Raw genomic sequence first — 18869 nt, forward strand, 5'->3', positions numbered from 1 at the left:
AAACATCTAATTTAATTATATGTGCTGTTTTATCACTTACAAAGAATATAAACTAGACTCTGTTTTTCTCATAATATATCTAAATTCATTATGTTCAATCTTTTTTATATTTTATTTATTGAAAAAAATTTTTTTTCTTTATTGATTTTAGAGAGAGAGGAAGGGAGAGAGAGAAAGCTAGAAACATTAATATGAGAAAGAAATATCTATTGGCCACCTCCTGCATGCCCCCTACTGGGGATTGGGCCCACAACCTGGGCATGTGCCCTGACGGGGAATTGAACCAGTGATCTCTTGGTGCATGGGTCCATGCTCAATCACTGAGCTACATTGTCTGGGCAAGTTCAGTTTTTTTTTTTTTAAATGCTTCACCAGGTTTCGTTTGTTAGTTTAAAGGCTTTGAATATAAAGTCGTTTTCATAGACTACCAATTTCTAGCTTCACGTGAAAACAGCAAATGTACAGAGGTTTTATTTCTGTTGTGGCTGATGGATTTAAAAGGGAAGAAGAGGATGTTGACAGAGACTAGGAGATCTTTTCAGACCTCACACTTGCCTTTTTTTGCAAGCTGGAAGAGAATCATCATTTCCTTCTGCTGGCCGAGGTTTCTTCACCATGGAAATATTTCCAAAAGCAGTTTTCCTAGTCTCTCCATGGAGAAGCGCTGCTTGGCAGGTGGTGGACACTGCAGCCGGGCATCAGTTTCAGAGAGCGCCACCAGCAACCCGAACCCGAAGTTAGCCACATCATATGGACCTCTTATTTCTAAAGGCCTTTCTGCCGCACTAGGTATAATTACATTCTTTCCTTTGCAGACCTGCATCAAATTGAGGGCATCGGAAACTGTACCTCCTCGTTGCGGAGTCTTTGAGGGCAGCTCTGCAGACAAGTTCAAAGCCTACGCCTCGGTCAGTTGCCACATTATTAGGGGGTCTTTTGAAGTAAAATGGTAGTTTCTCTGTGACAGTTATGCAGACCAAATTCACATTTAAATGTGTACAAGTAACATGAAAACGTCTTTCTGCTTTTGGAAAAACTGCAACAATGTCATGTAGCCGGACCCTCCAAGAAGTTGCTCTCCAAACATTGCAGGGAGATGGATCCGAAATAGTAACTGTCAGTCTAGTAGAAATTTTCATCGGTCTTGGGTTCCCCTATACGACGGGCAACGTTGTAAAGAGTTCTGAAACAGCTACCGGTTTTTCAATTTTCTGTTTCTTTTTGTTTAAATCCAACAACGTGATTGATGGCAGCAACCGAATAGCCAAGGTGAGCTGCGTTTTCCACCAGCCCGCCCAGAGCCTTAAGATCGGAACCAGCTTGCAGGTCCCAATCTGCAAACACACCTGCTGAAGTCGCATCGGTGAGTTGTAATAGTACTTTGATATGGCTAGTATCATTTTGTGTTTATAGGACACCTCCCATCAGGTTGTCTCCACATATTTTATTTTTGCTTTGTAATTATTTTTTTTTTTAGAAAAGGAAGGTGCAGACAGACAAAATAGTTCAATTTTGCACAGCAAGTAAATAAAAGATAAATTTTTGCTTATTAGCACTTATAGAAATTCCTTTTATATATATATATATATATATATATATATATATATATATATATATATATATAGTTGTTTCCCTTCTCTTTCTCATGAATACTTCTAGCTCATTATGGGTTTCTGCCTGAATCAGTGTTTCCCACATAGCTATTTTGGGGGGCATCTGAAATGTTTGTCAGCTCTCACTTTGGCCTTTTATTTTAGGTTAACAGATGTGATCTCTCACTATTTTGCTTTTGTTACTTATACTTTTGATGTCATATTCAAAAAATCATTGCCAAGGCTAAAGTCAAGGAGTTTTTTCTATATATTTTTTTTCTAGGGGTTTTACAGTTTCAGGTATTATGTTTAACTTTAACCCATTTTTGAGTGGATTTGTTGACAGTGTAAGGTAAAGGTCCAGTTTCATTCTTTTGCATGTGTATATTCATTTTTCCTAATATCTCTTACTGAAGAGACGTAGATGCCATTTGAGATGTCCTTAGCCACAGAAGTTTACATAAACTCTGGTTACCAATTTGTGAGATAACTTTGTTGAGGGGTGTGTGTGTGTGTGTGTGTGTGTGTTGTGGAATGATGATACATAATTATGCACACAGACCCATCAAGATCACATTTGGTGTCCCACTGATATCCATAATGCCCTTCTTCTCCTCTTAAAATTGTCTAATTTAATAAAATTTGGGGTTTCCCTGATATAAATGGATACTTGACTGTGATAGCTTTTCTCTTCTGTGACATTTCCAGTAGACAAGATGCTGAAGTGGACCTGTAATCAATGGGAATCTACTTTGATGCACAGAATATTCTGGAAGACCACTTGGGTAGCCATGATCCTTAAATTTTATCTGGTTGCTGGAGTAGCAACAGTGTTGATAGTTACTGAAAGGAAACAGAAAGTAGAATCTATAATTTCAGTATGAGTAGTTGCTAAAGAAATATTTCTAGATCTTGATTAAAATATTCTTCTTATCTGCGGACAGAAAGTAAGATAAAACATGACAGAAAATGTAATAATCCATGATCAGATAGATAAAAACATGGAGTGCTTTAAGAAGTCCCCTCTAAAAATGGAATATGGGGCTAATGATCATAATTGAAAGTTTGATGATTGAGATAGGTCATGTCTATGACAGAGTTCGCTGACATATAATGTGATAGTAGTTAGAGATTTGTGGGTGGTTATTACGGAGAAAAGAAGGCTATAATTGTGGAGTAAACATCTGTTACTACATTGATTGTGATAGAACAAAGAACCCATCATAATTTAGTGTCTACATATATTCAAAGAGTCTTATTTGTAGGCTGAAAGAATAAGAAATAATACAAAATAAAAATAAAATGGAAAGCTCAATGTAAAGATCATAAAAAATAAACTTGAGAAAAATTAAAGAAAAAGAATAAGAAAGAATAAGAATAAGACCTGTTGATCAGGTCTGTTGACAGGCAGAGATAATCTAGTGTTAAGATAATGTAGATAATCTACATTTTGGTCTGAAAAATCCCTACACAATGAATGAAATCACACAAATAAGTTGTAGGTTCACTGTAAGCAGTCTCAGATAGGTTGGCGCATGGTTAATGTACAAGCATCTGTCCTTCGTATTAAAATCAGTTCAACTTTCTAGCAAAGGAAGGAATGGAATGAGCAGAAAGATATAGGAGATTCGGACTATCCCAAAGAATGGCAGTGTTTACCATTCCCAAGGACAGTATTTCAGTTCATATATATTTTTTCAAAGAGTAATAAAAGATCTTTACAAAAACCTTAAATTGGCCAGTTGAACTGTACTTTTCCTCTTAGGTTTTCAGCTCTGATGTCAAAGACAAGAGCAAAAAGTTGAATAGTTGCTTCCACAGGAGCCCAGAGGAACTCTGCTTTTACCTTTTCTGTGGTATCATTTCTCTTCATTGGCTAAACTTCGAGCATTTACTTTCAAACCTGGTAACAGGCACTTCTGGAAACAAGTCTGAGACTGTTTTCCTCATGGTAGATTTGTATTTTAACACTTATCAATGCAATATAAAAAGGTAATGCACAATGTTTGTAAAACAGTTATTAAAATTTTTTAAGTTTACAAAGAAGATAGCAAAAACCAAGAGTTAAATAATCATATAGATCTTCCATATATTTGTTTTTAAAAATATACAGAATTGGATTTTATACATTAAAAATATTTTTTTCTCCCTTTAAAGCACATACCATAGTATTTCTTCTACATCTATGAGTCTAAAAGACTGAAAATATAAGGCACAATCTGGAGAAAATGGCCAAAGGACCCTTTGTGCTAAGAAGTAGGTGAACTGATATACTTGTGTTATTGCTGGGTCCCCCTGAATGGTTTTCTAACTCCTCTTGATAAGTTCTGTCAGATAAGTGACTCAGGCCTAGAACTTGGGAAGGGATCACAAGTTTTCCATTGCAGTGACTGACATCAGCCTTCAGTCCTTGAGCTTTGTATAAATCAGCCATGTTTTTGTTGCCTGTCCTTATGTTGCACCCTCAGGAACACTATTGTCTATTTCCTATCTCCGTAGTTACTTTTGGGATAATAACCCTTTGTTCTCCCCCCAACCTGGCTGCCTGTTTAGATAATTATGAACAAATTTATAATGTTGGTTATATATGACCATTTGGTCTCTAATATTCTGTAGTTCTGTCATCATCCCATTGACAATAGGGAGCCTAGTTTCAAGGTACCATCTCGTATCTTTAATCCTGGACTTCACAGGAAGACCACCAAGGAACTTCTCATTAAATGCTCTCTTACTACTGTTTTTATTATTACTTTAACACAGAGTTTGTTTTCTGAGCACTCCTGGGGAACATAGTGAGCTGGTGGACTTTGGTCAACCCCTAATAAATCTTTTCTAACATGCTGAAATCTATGAGCCTACTGATTTCCTCTTCAATACTGTATAAAGGCAATTTTGTTATCTCTACATCATTTACTGTAAACTATTGTCATTATCAAGTTTCAAGGAGCCAACGCAGAAAGAAGTGAGGGTCAACCCCAGGTGTCTTTTTAAGAACATTGTATTCTGAATCATATAAGCATGTCACTATATCAATAAACTCTCCCAAATCCGGTCATTTTATTCTGTGTTCTAATACTGAAGTCCAACAGCCTCAAGGTTGTCTTCCAAATATGTTCTCAAAACTTCTCCTGGTCTGTATTGTTGAGGACCTGCAGTTATTTTGGTAAATAATATAAATCCTCTGCAATAGGACCATATTTCCCTGTATGGTCAATGATGACTCTTGACCTAGTTACTGGTTTAGAGGAAATCAAAATAGGCAAGGACAGAATGTGAACATGTTAAACATCATCACATGAGGCATTAATCTGATGAAGACTGTGCATGTTCTCAAACTAATGAAAATTTTCTCTCCTCTGATTGGAACTCTTCTGGACCAGAGGGTTTAAGGGTTCCTCTTTTAAGGTTCAGTTTTCTATTTCTTCCCTCTCTGGGGCCTAACATTAGCATGAAAGATTGGCCAGTGTTTGCATCCATTTTCACATGTAACTTTGTTATGTTTAAGAATTTTTTTCTTTATTGATTTTAGAGAGAGAGAAAGGGAGAGGGAGAAAGAAAGAGAGAGGGAGAGAGAGAGAGAGAGAGAAAGATCGATGAGAGAGAACATCAATTAGCCGCCTCCTGCATGCCCCCCACTGGGGATTGGACCCACCACCTGGGCATGTGCCCTGACTGGGAATTGAACCAGTGACCTCTTAGTGCATGGGTCGATGCTCAACCACTGAGCCATGCTGGCCGGGCCACAATCAGATTTTTTAATTTAAATTTATTTTAAATAATTGTTCCATATTTAATTCACATATAGAATTCATTAATTTAAAGTATATAATTCAAGTTTATCATTATTATTATATTTATAGGTCTTTGTAACCATCACAACAATCAGTTTTAGAACATTTTAATCACCTCAAAGGAAAACACTTTAATTTTCTCTCTCTTCCTCCCTAGCCACCCAAAGCCAAGAAACTGCTAATCTACTTGCTTTCTCTCTATATATTTGCCTATTCTGAACCTTTAATTTTTAGCTGTCTTTTATCTGGTAGAGTTTAGTCCTAGTTTGTTGATTATTTTTAATCATTAAAGGATGTTTGTTAGGTTTTGTCAAATGCTGTTTTTTGTGGATAATCAGGTGATTATTTGTTTTTGGTTTTATATTGTATTAAATTAAGTGATTTTTGAATGTTCTACCAACCTTGCATTCCTGGGATGTTTCCTGCTTGATCATGTTGTAAAATAATTGTTATGTGTTGCTGGTTTTACACTTTATTGTGACTTTTTTTATTTTTATTTTTTGTATATGTCCATAGCAGATATTGGTCTATAGTTTTCTTGTGATGTCTCTGTCTGGTTTGGTATAAGGGTAATAATTGCTAATACAATGAATTGAACTAATTTATTTTTCTTTTCTTTTTTTTTCTAATTTATTTTTTATAAATAGGAAAATAAACTGCATACAATATTGCTTTAGGTAACTAAAACAAAACAAAACAGAAAAAAACACAAAGTAACATAAGTACAAACAACAAATTTTAAACTCTTATTTTTTTCCCCATTAAGCTAATTGTCCATTATCAAATGATGATCTCTTAATTTGAACAATATCAAGATTATTCTCTAAATTATTCTGTAGGTACAAATTATGTGTCTGAGGTTATGTTGTTTTCCATGTTTTGTTTTGTTTTGTTTTGTTTTGCCAAGAAATGTAGAATGAAGGATCAAGCAAAATTTTATATTGAAGAGTTGTTAATTTTAAAATGCAGTTCCGTTTCCGTCTTACAATAGAGAGCCATAACTGAATGATGGAAGTTCAGCCATTGGTGTGGTAGAGGGAAAATGTGCACTTGAATAAAAGATGCCAGAACTTGTTTCCCTCTGATTTTCATAAATTTATTGTTGGTTTGGGGGTGGGGGGATAACTTTAAGTTGGATAATTTGGGTGTTGCAAGGAGTAGACATTCATAGATGCCAAGATTTCTATTTCCTCTCTATCAGACAAAATGTTTAATTTTGATGTCATATGTTTCTGGGAAATGTAAATATTTCATTCATAAATACATGACTGACATACTTATTTTCTCTTTCCTCTGACATAACATTCTAGAAATATTTTACTCTAGAGGTTGGAAATAAAGATTTAGCATTTTTATTTGAAGATTTATCATTTTTTAAGTTTTACTTTTTATGCAGGGCACATACTTGCCAGGTCAACTGTGTTAGTAGAGGTGATTCCCTACTTAAGCTCTTCTTGTTGGATAGAATTTCACCATGACAATGTATACACAATATGTTGGATACGCAAGAGGAATTCAATGATCAGGTTATGGTTTCCAACCAAACAGTAGAAATTTCAAAGCTTTACAAACATTTTTCTATCTCAAAGATATACTTCTTAAAAGCAGCCAAGTGGCCTTAAATATCTTACAGATTCACAACCATTTGCCCTCTATTTAATGTAATACATTGTCATGATTCCTGAGAAATGTACAAAACAGAATTGAAAATAAAGTCTTTTAAATATAAAGATTATTATTTTTAAAGCAGTTTTTGAAAACCTGGCTATATTATATAGGGATGATTGATGCTAAGTGTACTGGTGAAATGTGAAACATATATAATTAAAATTCAAGTGAAATTTTCCTGCTACCCTTTACCTGAGAGTCTAGAAAAATAGAAGTATTTTTTCAGTAGTCTAAATGGCTCAAATTTTTGCTTCATTTATATGTGTAGATACAGTCGTTGCCCATCTGTGTTTACTACTCTCTTTTCTTCACACACCAAGGAATTTGATGTGTGATATTGCCATTGCCTTGGAGAGTTCTTTTATTGTTGTTTTTGTGTTTTATGTGGAAAGTCAATGTCTTAAATAGGTTGCATGTTTCATATTTAACATGGTCACTCTATATAGTTCCACAAAGTAAATATTTTATTTTCAAATATCTCACTAAATAAAAGGACTATACTAATAATCTGCTCCATCAAATACTTACTTTTTTTTTTTTTTTTTTAATAAAGAAGGTTTATAGCTCTGCTTCATCATAGTGGAATATATATTTAATTGACACTTTTCTCTTTAAGTCAATATTTTTACCTTCAAGGATTAGGTAGTTCAAAAGAATGAGACTTAACTCTCTATACATACTCAGTCTCTATACTAACACCAAAGAAATGTTATTGGAGGGGAAGAAAACTAAGTATAAAGTATGCTCGGAAGCAGTCGTCAAAACTAACTGCTGTAATAGAGAAGTACATTCTTATTTTATATATAGTTTAGTGGCTGCTTTGGTAGTAATAAACATTGTTAAGTATGGAAAAACTGTGAAATGTTTTAACTATTATGCCTAGCATTTATGGCCTAAAAGATATATATATTTTTCCTGCTATTCCTTCTCGTAGAGCAAATGGTCCATTATGGAGGAATGGCGCCTCAGCTTAAAACCAAGCCAGATTTTAGAGCTCACATTTTTCTTTGGCTCTGATTTTAGAGTCTGTGATCACTATGTTAGCTCTTGTAATTCACCAAATCCTAAGATTCTGGGAGAGAAAAACAACACGGATTCATACTTAAGCTTTTAGATTGTGTTACCAATAATATGGTTCACAAGCTGCTCATTAATGTTCTCTCGTTTTTTAAATTAAATTTTAGCATTTTATAAGATCAAAGTATTAGGGTAAATATATAAAGCATGTAAAAGAGACAGATCTTCTATGTACTTTATATATATAATATATTTTAATCCCCACAACAAAATAATGGTACAATTTCCCTTTATGTCTCAATATAAAAATTTTATTTTATATTTTGAAACTCTTTTTCATGTGTATTCATTATCCATATATGTTTCATTATGCTTAAAGATAATCTTTTTTTGCTCATCTCAGACTAGTATACATGCTAAGGGAGTACAGTAAGTACTCAATTCCATCAATAGATTCTATGACTTAAAAAAACAACAACATATAATGAAACAATTTTACTAAGAGGATAATTGATATAAACAGGAGTTAAGTTTCCATTTTATCTCATCAATGTATAATAAAATGATGTTGAATGAAAGAACATTTTTTGAGGATCTGTTGCATATTAATGACATATTACCTTACATGCTTTCCAGGGTTAGATGGTCATAGAGTTTATTTGCTGTGGTCTCACTTGGAAACATAGTTTTCTATTCATAATAAGATGCTGGTATTGGCTTCAAAAGTCATAACTCAATAAACAAAGCTTGCTAATATTTAAGCCTTTAACGAGCTAAATATTTGTTTTAGGACTATTAACTAAAGACCAAAAAAGAGAAGAAATATGCATGGAATGTAAATCTGCAGTTGTTACATGTTTTCAGTCACTTCAGCCATTGACTGGATTCTAAGCTTTAGTAGTGAAACAATAGAAGATTTCATTATCTCCAAAAGGGGGATTTTTTTGAGTGTGTAGTTAGATATATCAGGGTATCTAAAATAAGAAGGTTTACAAATCATGGTATAGTTAATGAAAACATGGATAATATAGAAGGGTTTTTATCTTTTATAAGTAAAACTTGAATGACCATAGTTTCTACAAATGAACATGTTTTAAAGTAGTAATCCTGACTTTATTGACACCTGTGTGTACACATATAACCTGTAAACAGGCTTTCTATTGCCTCATCAGTTATGGTAAAGGTGAAGCCACACTATCATCCTTTTTCTTTTCTCCGGCCATATCTTAGTGGACCTCTGATAACATATTATCCCCAAAAGAAATTACCTCTATTGTTTATGATTACTGGGAAGAAGAGAGAAATATTGTTTTTCATATCCATCCCAGACACAAACATACCATGTGGGAAATTTAACATGTAAGTATGCTCTTTTAAAAAAATATTTTAGATGTTAAATCTAAGCCACATAGAGTCAGGAAATGATGTAAAATATCTTAATGACCAGATAAAAAGACAGGTTTATCACAAATTCCGATCATGAGTGTATTGTATGTTCACTCCTTTTCATGTGAAACATGTGTGACATGTCATGTTTTATGTTGTTATTTTTTTCCTCCATTAACTTCAATTCTTTAAAGTCAGTTCTCTCTGTCCTATTTTCCTTGACTCATTATTTCTGCATCCCCAAATCAGCCAATTCCTTATCTTCTCTTGAGCCATGGAACTCCTTCACAGCGTTGTCAGTTAGAGCTCCCCTGCTCCCAATATCTGTCTTTAGATATAAAGGAGAAAAATCTTTAAGGCTCTGAAACTGAAGGAAGCATGAGAGACTTTGGAATGATTCTCAGTTGTGGGGTTTTCAGGTTAATATTTTCATTTCCTTATGGTCACAGAAGTATTTGTAAAAAATAATATAATTCTTCACATGAGGGTTAAATATTGATCTAAAGCTGTGATGCGTGCTTGCTACAAGGATCCTGTCATTCAGGCTAGTATAGCTTAGTTCTTCATATATAGAAAAGTCACCCCTGACTTTGAATACATTTCCAAAGCCTTCTTCTATTACTTTTATTGAAGGACTCTCTGCCCAATTTGTCTTTACAATTCATAGATTTTTTCCCTCTGTATCTAGTATGAGTGGAGTCCAGAAGGGTAGTCTTACCAATGCATACACAATAGATTGTACAGTCATATCTGAAACATCATGTTTGTATTGGAGAAGCTTTTCAAGGTACTTATTTACACTGGCCCTTTCAGTAAAGCCTAAAAGGTTCTGACCCACCTAGTTCCTTTTTCCAACCTCTCTCCCATTACTGGGAAGATCACAACCCATGGCATTACTGTGAAGATCACAACCCATGACATTACTGGGAAGATCACAACCCATGACATTACTGGGAAGATCACAACCCATGGCATTACTGTGAAGATCAGCAGTTCACCCACTGGGAGACATTTGTAAGACACCTGGCCTAGAAGCTCTGTCCTGAAGTTTACGTATTACTGAAATTTAGATCCAATTAGATCATCTCATTTTGGGATCTTGAATACAATAAAATCTTACATTATAAATAAAAGCAATGTGTGGAAGCAAAACAGAGAGAACAAGAGAGAAGACTGTCAGGAAAAGGCATGATACAGTAGAATCATAGCTAAAGCAACACAGTAGACCTAAGATAGAGTCCCCAGTAAAAATGTATAATCTTAGACTATTACTACTTTCCTAAACTGTGAGTGATCAACTTTATCATTGTACTCAGGCCTGGCTGTGTGACTGTTGAAACTGTTCCCTACACTCCTTGTTTTCCTGTTTATTTTTTAATAATTGCCTATTAACCAGAGCAATTTGATTTTTTTTCTCTAAAATTTAAAATATATCTTCTAAAACATTATTAAAATGAAGGAGAGTTTTATGTTCAAGAAATTGGTCTTTCAAACTAATTTAAATACAAGAATTGGCTGATCATAAAGATAATTTAAATAGTGCTGCAATAGGTTTTATTTGTCATATAATTCCCCAATGTAGAATATTATTTACAAATAAATAATACAAGTGTCTTGGGAATTTGTTATGAGAAAAATAGTATTTTAACATTTTTTCATGATAAGGGTTATTATTGAATGTTATTAGGTTTTTAGGTGTGTATAAGTTAGAATCAGATAAATCCTGACCCAGAATAGTTTATGTATCACATAAATAGAAATGCAACTGAAAGCAATCTAGAAACAACATTTTTAATAGAGCCTACATATTTAGTACCTAGCTTAACTGACTGAATATTTATTGGTAAGTCTTAATCATAGCATTTGTTGAAGCCAAAATTGCTTAGGTCCAGAATATTCTTATAAAAATGCTATAAACTATTTCAGAAGTAGGCGTTTACTTTTAATGCTCTACTCTTCACTGCATTAATCATTGTGTGTAAGCTAACTTTCAAAAACACACTTTTTATTACAAGCACGTGAAATAACTGGTCAAATAGGTAATGCCATTTTTATGAAACTAGTAGTCTTTGAGCAATTTATTCTGGCATTAGATGATAATGATATAATTATCAGAATATGCAGGGTGAGGCAAAAGTAGGTTTGCAGTTTCTATAAATTGGACAACAATTAGTAAATGATAATACAAGAATAAACTCTGTTTTGCATGCTCACAATTGTAAACCTACTATTGCCTCACCCTGTATATAATTTTATCTCTCAGTATCTTATTTTATGCATTCTTTTTTTTTAATCCTCACCCAAGGATATTTTTCTATTTATCTTCAGATAGAGTGGAAGGGAGAAAGAGGAAGTGAGAGAGAGAGAGAGAAACATCAACGTGAAAGGGACACATCGAGTGGCTGCCTCCCACACGACCTGACCAGGGCTGGGGACAAACTGCAACTGAGGTATGTGCCCTTCACCGGAATAGAACCTGCAACTCATTACTCCACAGGCTGATGCTCTAGCTGATGAGTCAAACCAGCCAGAGCTGCATTCTTGAACCTGTATGATGTCCAAGAGACTTTTGATTAAGTTGTAAACTATTTTTTTTGTTGGTTACAAAGAATAAGGTTCTAATCATTTTAACAATTTCATTTGAATAGGCCTGGAGCAATTATTGTCAAAGACTAAGAAACAGATATAGAAACCATATACCTTGAGGGCCATGACAGTTGAATTGTCAAAAGTGCTTGCAGTAAGGCCTGGGTTGCATGGATAAGAATGACTAGAAATCCAACAGTTATCAATCAAATGTCACATTCAGATAACTTCGGACTTCTAATATATTACTGGAATTTATTTCAGATGTTTGTGTATGGTGAGTTTCAAATATTATTTTATAATTGAAAAGGTGACTTTTAATATGTTTTTTAAATTGCGTTTTTAATATTCATATATCGAGATTTTTCTTTCATTTATAGTGTTATTATATATGATATAATCTGTTTTATGGCTTTCTCATTGTTATGCTGATTCGGTTGTTATGTTTTAAAAAATAACATAGTTTGTATTGATATAGTTTTATAATACATTTTAAGTTTTTAGCAAGGACCAATTTACTGCTTACCAATTTTAAAAATGTTAATATTTTATTAATTTTTTTCTTTTGGGTGATATTGAGAATCTTTATTGTTGTTTTTAGAAGAATTATATTTACTCATATATCTGAACACCCCATGGCCCAGTCAAGTTGACGCATGAAATTAGCCATCACAAGTACATCTCCTGTCAATTTGGCACCAATATACATTTCCTTAAGCCATACCTAATCTTCAAATTAAAACAATAACAAGGTTGTAGTTTTATCTATTATGATAGGCTATCTTGCATAGAAAACACTATTCTGTTGCCCAGAAGTAAAGACCTTGAATCATATTGTCTCTTCTTCTTGGTACTCCATAACTTAAATACTATGGTGTAAAATTACCAATATTTAAATGTTATAATGTAAAGTCAATATATTTTATGTTACATGGTGAAGGAATAAAAAGGGGAAGAAAACAAAGAAATATGCACACAAATATATTCATAACAAAATGTGGAGGACATCCTCATAACAATTATAGTCTCCATTTCTGCAATTGGTTATGTGGTTATAAATAGTATTTGCAGTGGGGACCATGATAAGATGAGTGGATCCCATGATCAGGGGCCTATTGCTGTATTTCCTTTACTATAAAGTGGGTTCCTGCATCAGAAGCAATGTTGTGTGTTTTGTATGTTCATATACAGTAGCTCTGGCAGAATATTGTGTGTAGGGAAGGCAAATCCATATTTAGAGTAAGTAAGTGTCTATTCAGTAAGAACAAAAGGCCGCCTCTCCACAATGGAAGCAATCCAATGTAATCAACCTGCCCCCAGGTAGCTGGCTCATCAACCCTGGAAATGATGCCATATTGAGACTCAGTGTTGGTTGGTGCCTCTGGCAGATTGAGCACTCAGCAGCAGCCATAGCCAGATTAGCCTTGATGAGTCCATGTTGCTGAGCCTGTGCATAACTGCCATCTCTACCACCTTGGCCACTCTGTTCATGTAGCCGTTGGGCAATGCCAGGGGTTGCTGGGGAGAGTTGCTGCCTGACATCCACAGAATGCATAATTCTATCTTTTTTTTAATTATTGAAATCCCCCTTAGGTGAGGTTACCCTTTAGTGAGCTTTCACGTGGGACACAAATATTTTTATGCTTTTTATCCATTTAGAGAAATATATCCACAAAGCTCTTATTCAAATTTCCTTATCACCCATTTTCCAAACATTATTCCTTCAAAATCCCTGATTATCCAGCCAAATCATTGGTCATAACCCATGAATCGGTGTATAATCATGTCTGGCCATTTTGCCTTCACATTTCTCTTTTGCAGTAAAGTGACTAATGAGACATGCTGCTCAGAGTTCTGCCGACTGTGGGGGAGTTCTCTTCACCACAGTACTTTAGAGATGTCTCAGGAAGGGGCTACAGTTAACAATAGCTGTCCACTGTCAGGTGGTGCCTGAGTCTTTTCTTCCTCAGTCCCCTGATCCTAGGCAGATCTCCCTGCGGCCATAGCTGCAGTCTTGGGGAGAGAAGGTAGTGTAGCAGGAGTAGCCACTACAGGCATTTGGGCCACTTTTTTATATTAGTTACTTTAGCTTTCGTGGCCTGCTTGGAACCAATCACATATAAACCATTTCCATTTAACGATGGAGTGTTGCTGTGCATACTTAACTTAATGGGATGGTGAGTAGGAGTTCATGATGGGCAGCTAAAATCGCATGGTAACTTGGTGGCCCATGGTTCAGCATTCAGTCTCTACGAAGGCCCAGTAGCAGAGCAGGAGCTATTTCTCAAAAAACAGAGTCATTATTTCTGGAGAATGGCAGTGCTTTGCTCCAAAATCCTAAGGGCCTTGGCTGTGATTCAGCTATAGGAGCCTGTCAAAGGCTTCACACAGCATCCCCAGCTGCCTCTCCCACATCAAACATCTTTGGATCTCCTGCTCAACTGGCAAAACAGCTTGCACAGCAGCATGGACCTGATGCAGAGCCTTCTCTTGTTCTGGGTCTCACTCAAAGTTAGCAGCTTCTCTGGGAACCGGGTAAATGGAATTAAGTAACACACCCAAATGAGGAACGTATCACTTCCAAAATCCACAGAGACCCTCTCAGCATCGTGCCACTTCTTTGGTGGTAGGAGAGACCAGATGCAACAACTTATTCTTCAGCTTAGAAGATATATCTTGACATGCCCCACACCACTTGATACCCTAGACATTTTACTGAGTTATTGGCCCCTAGATTTTTGTCTTATTTTCTACCCTGTGACATGCAAATATCTTATCAATAAGTGTGAGATACTTGCTATTTCTTGCTCACTAGATGTAATAAGCACAATGACATCAATGTAATGGAACGGTGTAGTATCTGGTGGAAGAGAAAATAATAAATACTTCCGTGAACTAAATTATAACACAAGACTGGAAAGTGTACATATTACTGAGATGGGCTAGTGCTGGCCTTGCCAGCTGAAAGTAATCTGTTTCTGGTGATCTCGACTAACAAGTATTAAGAAATGCATTTGCTATACAGCTGAATACCAGGTACCAGGGGATGTATTAATTTGCTCAAGAAATTAAACCACATCTGGTACAGCTGCTGCAATTGGAGTCATCACTCAGTTAAGCCTACAGTAATCCACTGTCCGTCTTCAACAACCATCTGTCTTGAGCCCAGGCCAGATAGGCGGATTGAATGGGGATGTTGTGGAATCACCACCTCTGCTCATTTCAAGTCCTTGATTGTGCCACTCATCTCGGCGATCACTCCAGAAATGCAGCGTCACTTTTGGTTTACTATTTTCCCAGGCCGAGTCACCTCTAGTGTCTCCACTGGGCCTCTCCTTCCATAACTGCTCTCCTCTCAAAGGTGAAGGCTTTCCCAGCAGCTGAGTATATCTACTCCAATGATGCATTCTGGAATTGAAGAAATACCATAAGATGGTTTGGGGGAACCACGGAGTCCACTGTGAGATGGACCTGAGGTGAAACCTCATTGCTCATCTGACCTCTATAAATCCATGCTCTAGTGAGTCACAGTGATGTTTTGGGTCTCTAGGAATTAGTGACAGTACATAGATGGTGTCCAGTAGTTTCTGGAAAGGCAACTTACTTCCTTTTCTTAAATGCACAGTTACTCTGGTAAAAGGCTATATAGATCCCTTTAGGGCAAACTGGGAGAAATATTAACAGTTTAAAGGTTTGTCAGTGTACCAGAGTCTTTTTTCAAAGGACCCAGCCTCCCATTTATTCAAGGGATTCTGGGTCTGTAATGGCTCAAGTCTGGGAATTGATTGAGAGGCTGTGACTCTGTTTTTATGATTCAGGTTAAGCTTTAGTTCGCTTGACTTAGAACTTTTCTGCTTATACAGATCAATTAGGAACTTCATGCGCTTCCTATATTTCACTCTAGGATCATCGGGATCAGGTGGCCAATGGCCTCGGTCTGTGTGAGTTGGCTACTTTGGTTGTTTCTTTGACTCTGCTCTCCCTAACCACACCCACCTTGCTTTTGGCCATTGAGTGCTGTCACTTGGCCTCTGCTACCTGAGGATCCAGTTACTGTGACTGCATTTAGGTTCCCCAGTTCACCGACTGCAGCTCACAGTGTGGGGTCCGGTCACAAAGAAGAGTCATTATAGAGCTCTTCAATGATGCAGGGAGTCCCCTCACAAATCATTTTTCTCACAGAGGTAGTAAAAAGCATGACTTCTGGAACCTCCCAGTGTGGATTAACAAGTCTGAAATGACAAATCCACTCAAACATTCCAATCTCCGTAGACTTTTGAATTCCCTCCTTTCCATTAAAGCGAGGCAGGCCCAGAGCTCTGGTCTGTTGTGGTGGCCACCTTCCATTCCATGTCTGTCACCCAGCTAAACAAACTGGCAGTGACTTTTCTCACACTCTAAGCTCCAACACCAACGCAGAATCCGCTCTTAGTGCGTCCATATCAATAACTTTGGCCTGATCTGATTTTATGTTCTTTTTATTATTATCCCACACCCTTAGTATTCATTCCCACCTATGTTCTCTGGAATTCTGTGTAAATTAGAAAACGTAAATAGTTCGGTTGCAGTCTAGCATACCTCTTCAGGGGTTGTGTTTTGTACCTAACCTGCAGAGGCCTGTTGAAGTTTCAGTCTAGTTGTAGGTCTGGAACCAAAGCGTGGGCTGAAAGGTGGGTTGTGAGAAGCATCAACCTTGTCTTCCATGGCAACTGTCTCAAGGGAGGTGATTACAGTTTCCTCGGGCAGTGCCGGGTTCATCCCTCAAGAGGCAAATGCTGATACCACTGTGAGTGGGGAGGCTGCTTCCACTGGGGTGGGGGAGGCATTGACAAGGTAGACAGTAGAATTTAGGGTTTCATGTCCCATTTTCATCAGGATCTTCTCACATGGCCATCCTAACATACAGAATCACCTTCTTTCCCAGTCATCACCCTTATTTTTAACAGCAAACACTGCACAGGTAGGAGTTCAACTTGCCTTGTAATTTAGCCAGTCACAGGATGAAATTCTACATTTCATGTTTAGTGGTCTCATCCTTGCAGCTATAAGAGATCAGGGTCTCCTTCAGGGCACATAGAAGCGTTCGTTCATTTATGTAGCACTTGAGCTGGAAATTTGAATCTCTGAGATCATCTCTTTTTTATTTTTAACCACCTTTTCCAAAGACTTGAGGAGTAACCAGTCAACCTCATTATATTTGTTAGTTTTCTGAAATCTTTGAAAGTATTATATTCATAGTTACCCAGCCCCTTGCTTTCTATAAGTGATTGATTAAGAGTATCCAATGGAGCTATTTTGCATATGTCTGTTGCCATGGAATATGAATGTTCCCTTTAACCCCAGGAATATAGACATTAGCTTCTTTAGATGGAATTACATTGTAGAGTCAATTTCAGAAACCTCAGAAACAACTGAGAAAACTCATCATAAAAATTCTGTTCCTCTAGAACTACTTTTGGTATCAAAATATATATTAATCTGAGTTCTCCAGCATAGGGTTCTCCTTTTGCTTATCTATCATCTGTTCACCTACCATCTGTTTATCCATCTAAGTATTTATATTTATATCTTTCCATCTATCTCTTATCTAATTATCTCACTATCTATCTAACTGAAGAGATTTATTATAAGGAATTGGTTCACATGATTATGGAGGCTGAGACATCCCAAAGTTTTAGTCAGGAAGCCAGAGACCCAGGAGAGCAGTTGGTATACAGGTAATCCCAGTCTGAGTTCAAGTGTGAAGTTAGAAGACTGATTTTCTATTTTAAAGACAGTCAGGCAGAGAGAACAAATTCTCCCCTATGCTGCCTCATTTTTTATTTTTCTTTATTGATATATTAGACAGACAGAGGAAGAGAGAGGGAGAAAGAGATGGGAACATTGATGAGATAGACCATCGATTGGCCACCTCCTGTGTGCTCCCCACTGGGGATCAGGCCCACAACCTGGGCATGTGCCCTGTCCAGGAATTGAACCAGTGACCTCTTGGTGCATGGGTTGATGCTCAACCACTGAGCCACACCAGCTGGGCTGCCTTATTTTTTTAAGACCTTCAGTGAATTAGATGAGGCCCATCTGCATCTGAGAGGGCAACATCCTTTACTCAGTCTGTCTATTCGAATGCTAATCTCATCCAGAAACACCAGACACACTCAGAATATTTAACCAAAATAACTGGGCAGCTCATGGCCCAGTCCAGTTGACACATAAATCATCACATTATCCATGTCTAAATTCAATTTATTTCTACTTAAGATTGTTTATGTATTTCTCTGAAGTTTTCTGATCAGCATGTTCTTTATCAAGAATATTGAAAAATCTCAATTCTCCTTTTGAAACTTGTCTGAAATTGTGTGCTTGGCAAGTAAAATAAGTACCTTGAAAAATATTAATAAACCGAGCACTGTTGAAATCTATTTTCTGTAAGTAACATTTTGGAAATTATTGTTACACTGTTTTTTAAGATTTCCATTGTTCTTGATGATCTGTAGATTCATTATTATGAGGTTATATTTTTAAATATACTGCTTCACAGTGTATGTGCATTTTTACTTTGAAGTTGCATGTTTTTAAAATTCTGAATATTCTTACTCATTAATCATGTCTATTATTTGCTCTAATCTTTCCTCCTGTAAACTCTATGCAATACATTTTGCCATCTCTCAATCAGGTGTCCATATCTTTTAAATTTTCCAGATTTATTCTATTTTTCTTTAGTTTATTCTTTTTTCCCCTACCTGTGTGTTTCTTCCTTTTTAAATTTTTAAAGTTGACATTATTGCAGGTGTCCCCCTCTTTGGTTTATTTTAACATCCTTTGAGGATGA

At 36.1% G+C, this 18869-nt stretch overlaps 1 pseudogene; it reads right to left on the reverse strand.

Annotated features, from left to right (window-relative positions):
- Positions 1-545: 545 nt before the first annotated feature.
- Positions 546-16798, reverse strand: LOC118643967 (annotated as a pseudogene).
- Between the last annotated feature and the right edge of the window lie 2071 nt (positions 16799-18869).

This window comes from Molossus molossus, unplaced genomic scaffold, assembly GCF_014108415.1.
Source record: "Molossus molossus isolate mMolMol1 unplaced genomic scaffold, mMolMol1.p scaffold_m16_p_4, whole genome shotgun sequence".
Classification (NCBI taxonomy): Eukaryota; Metazoa; Chordata; class Mammalia; order Chiroptera; family Molossidae; genus Molossus; species Molossus molossus.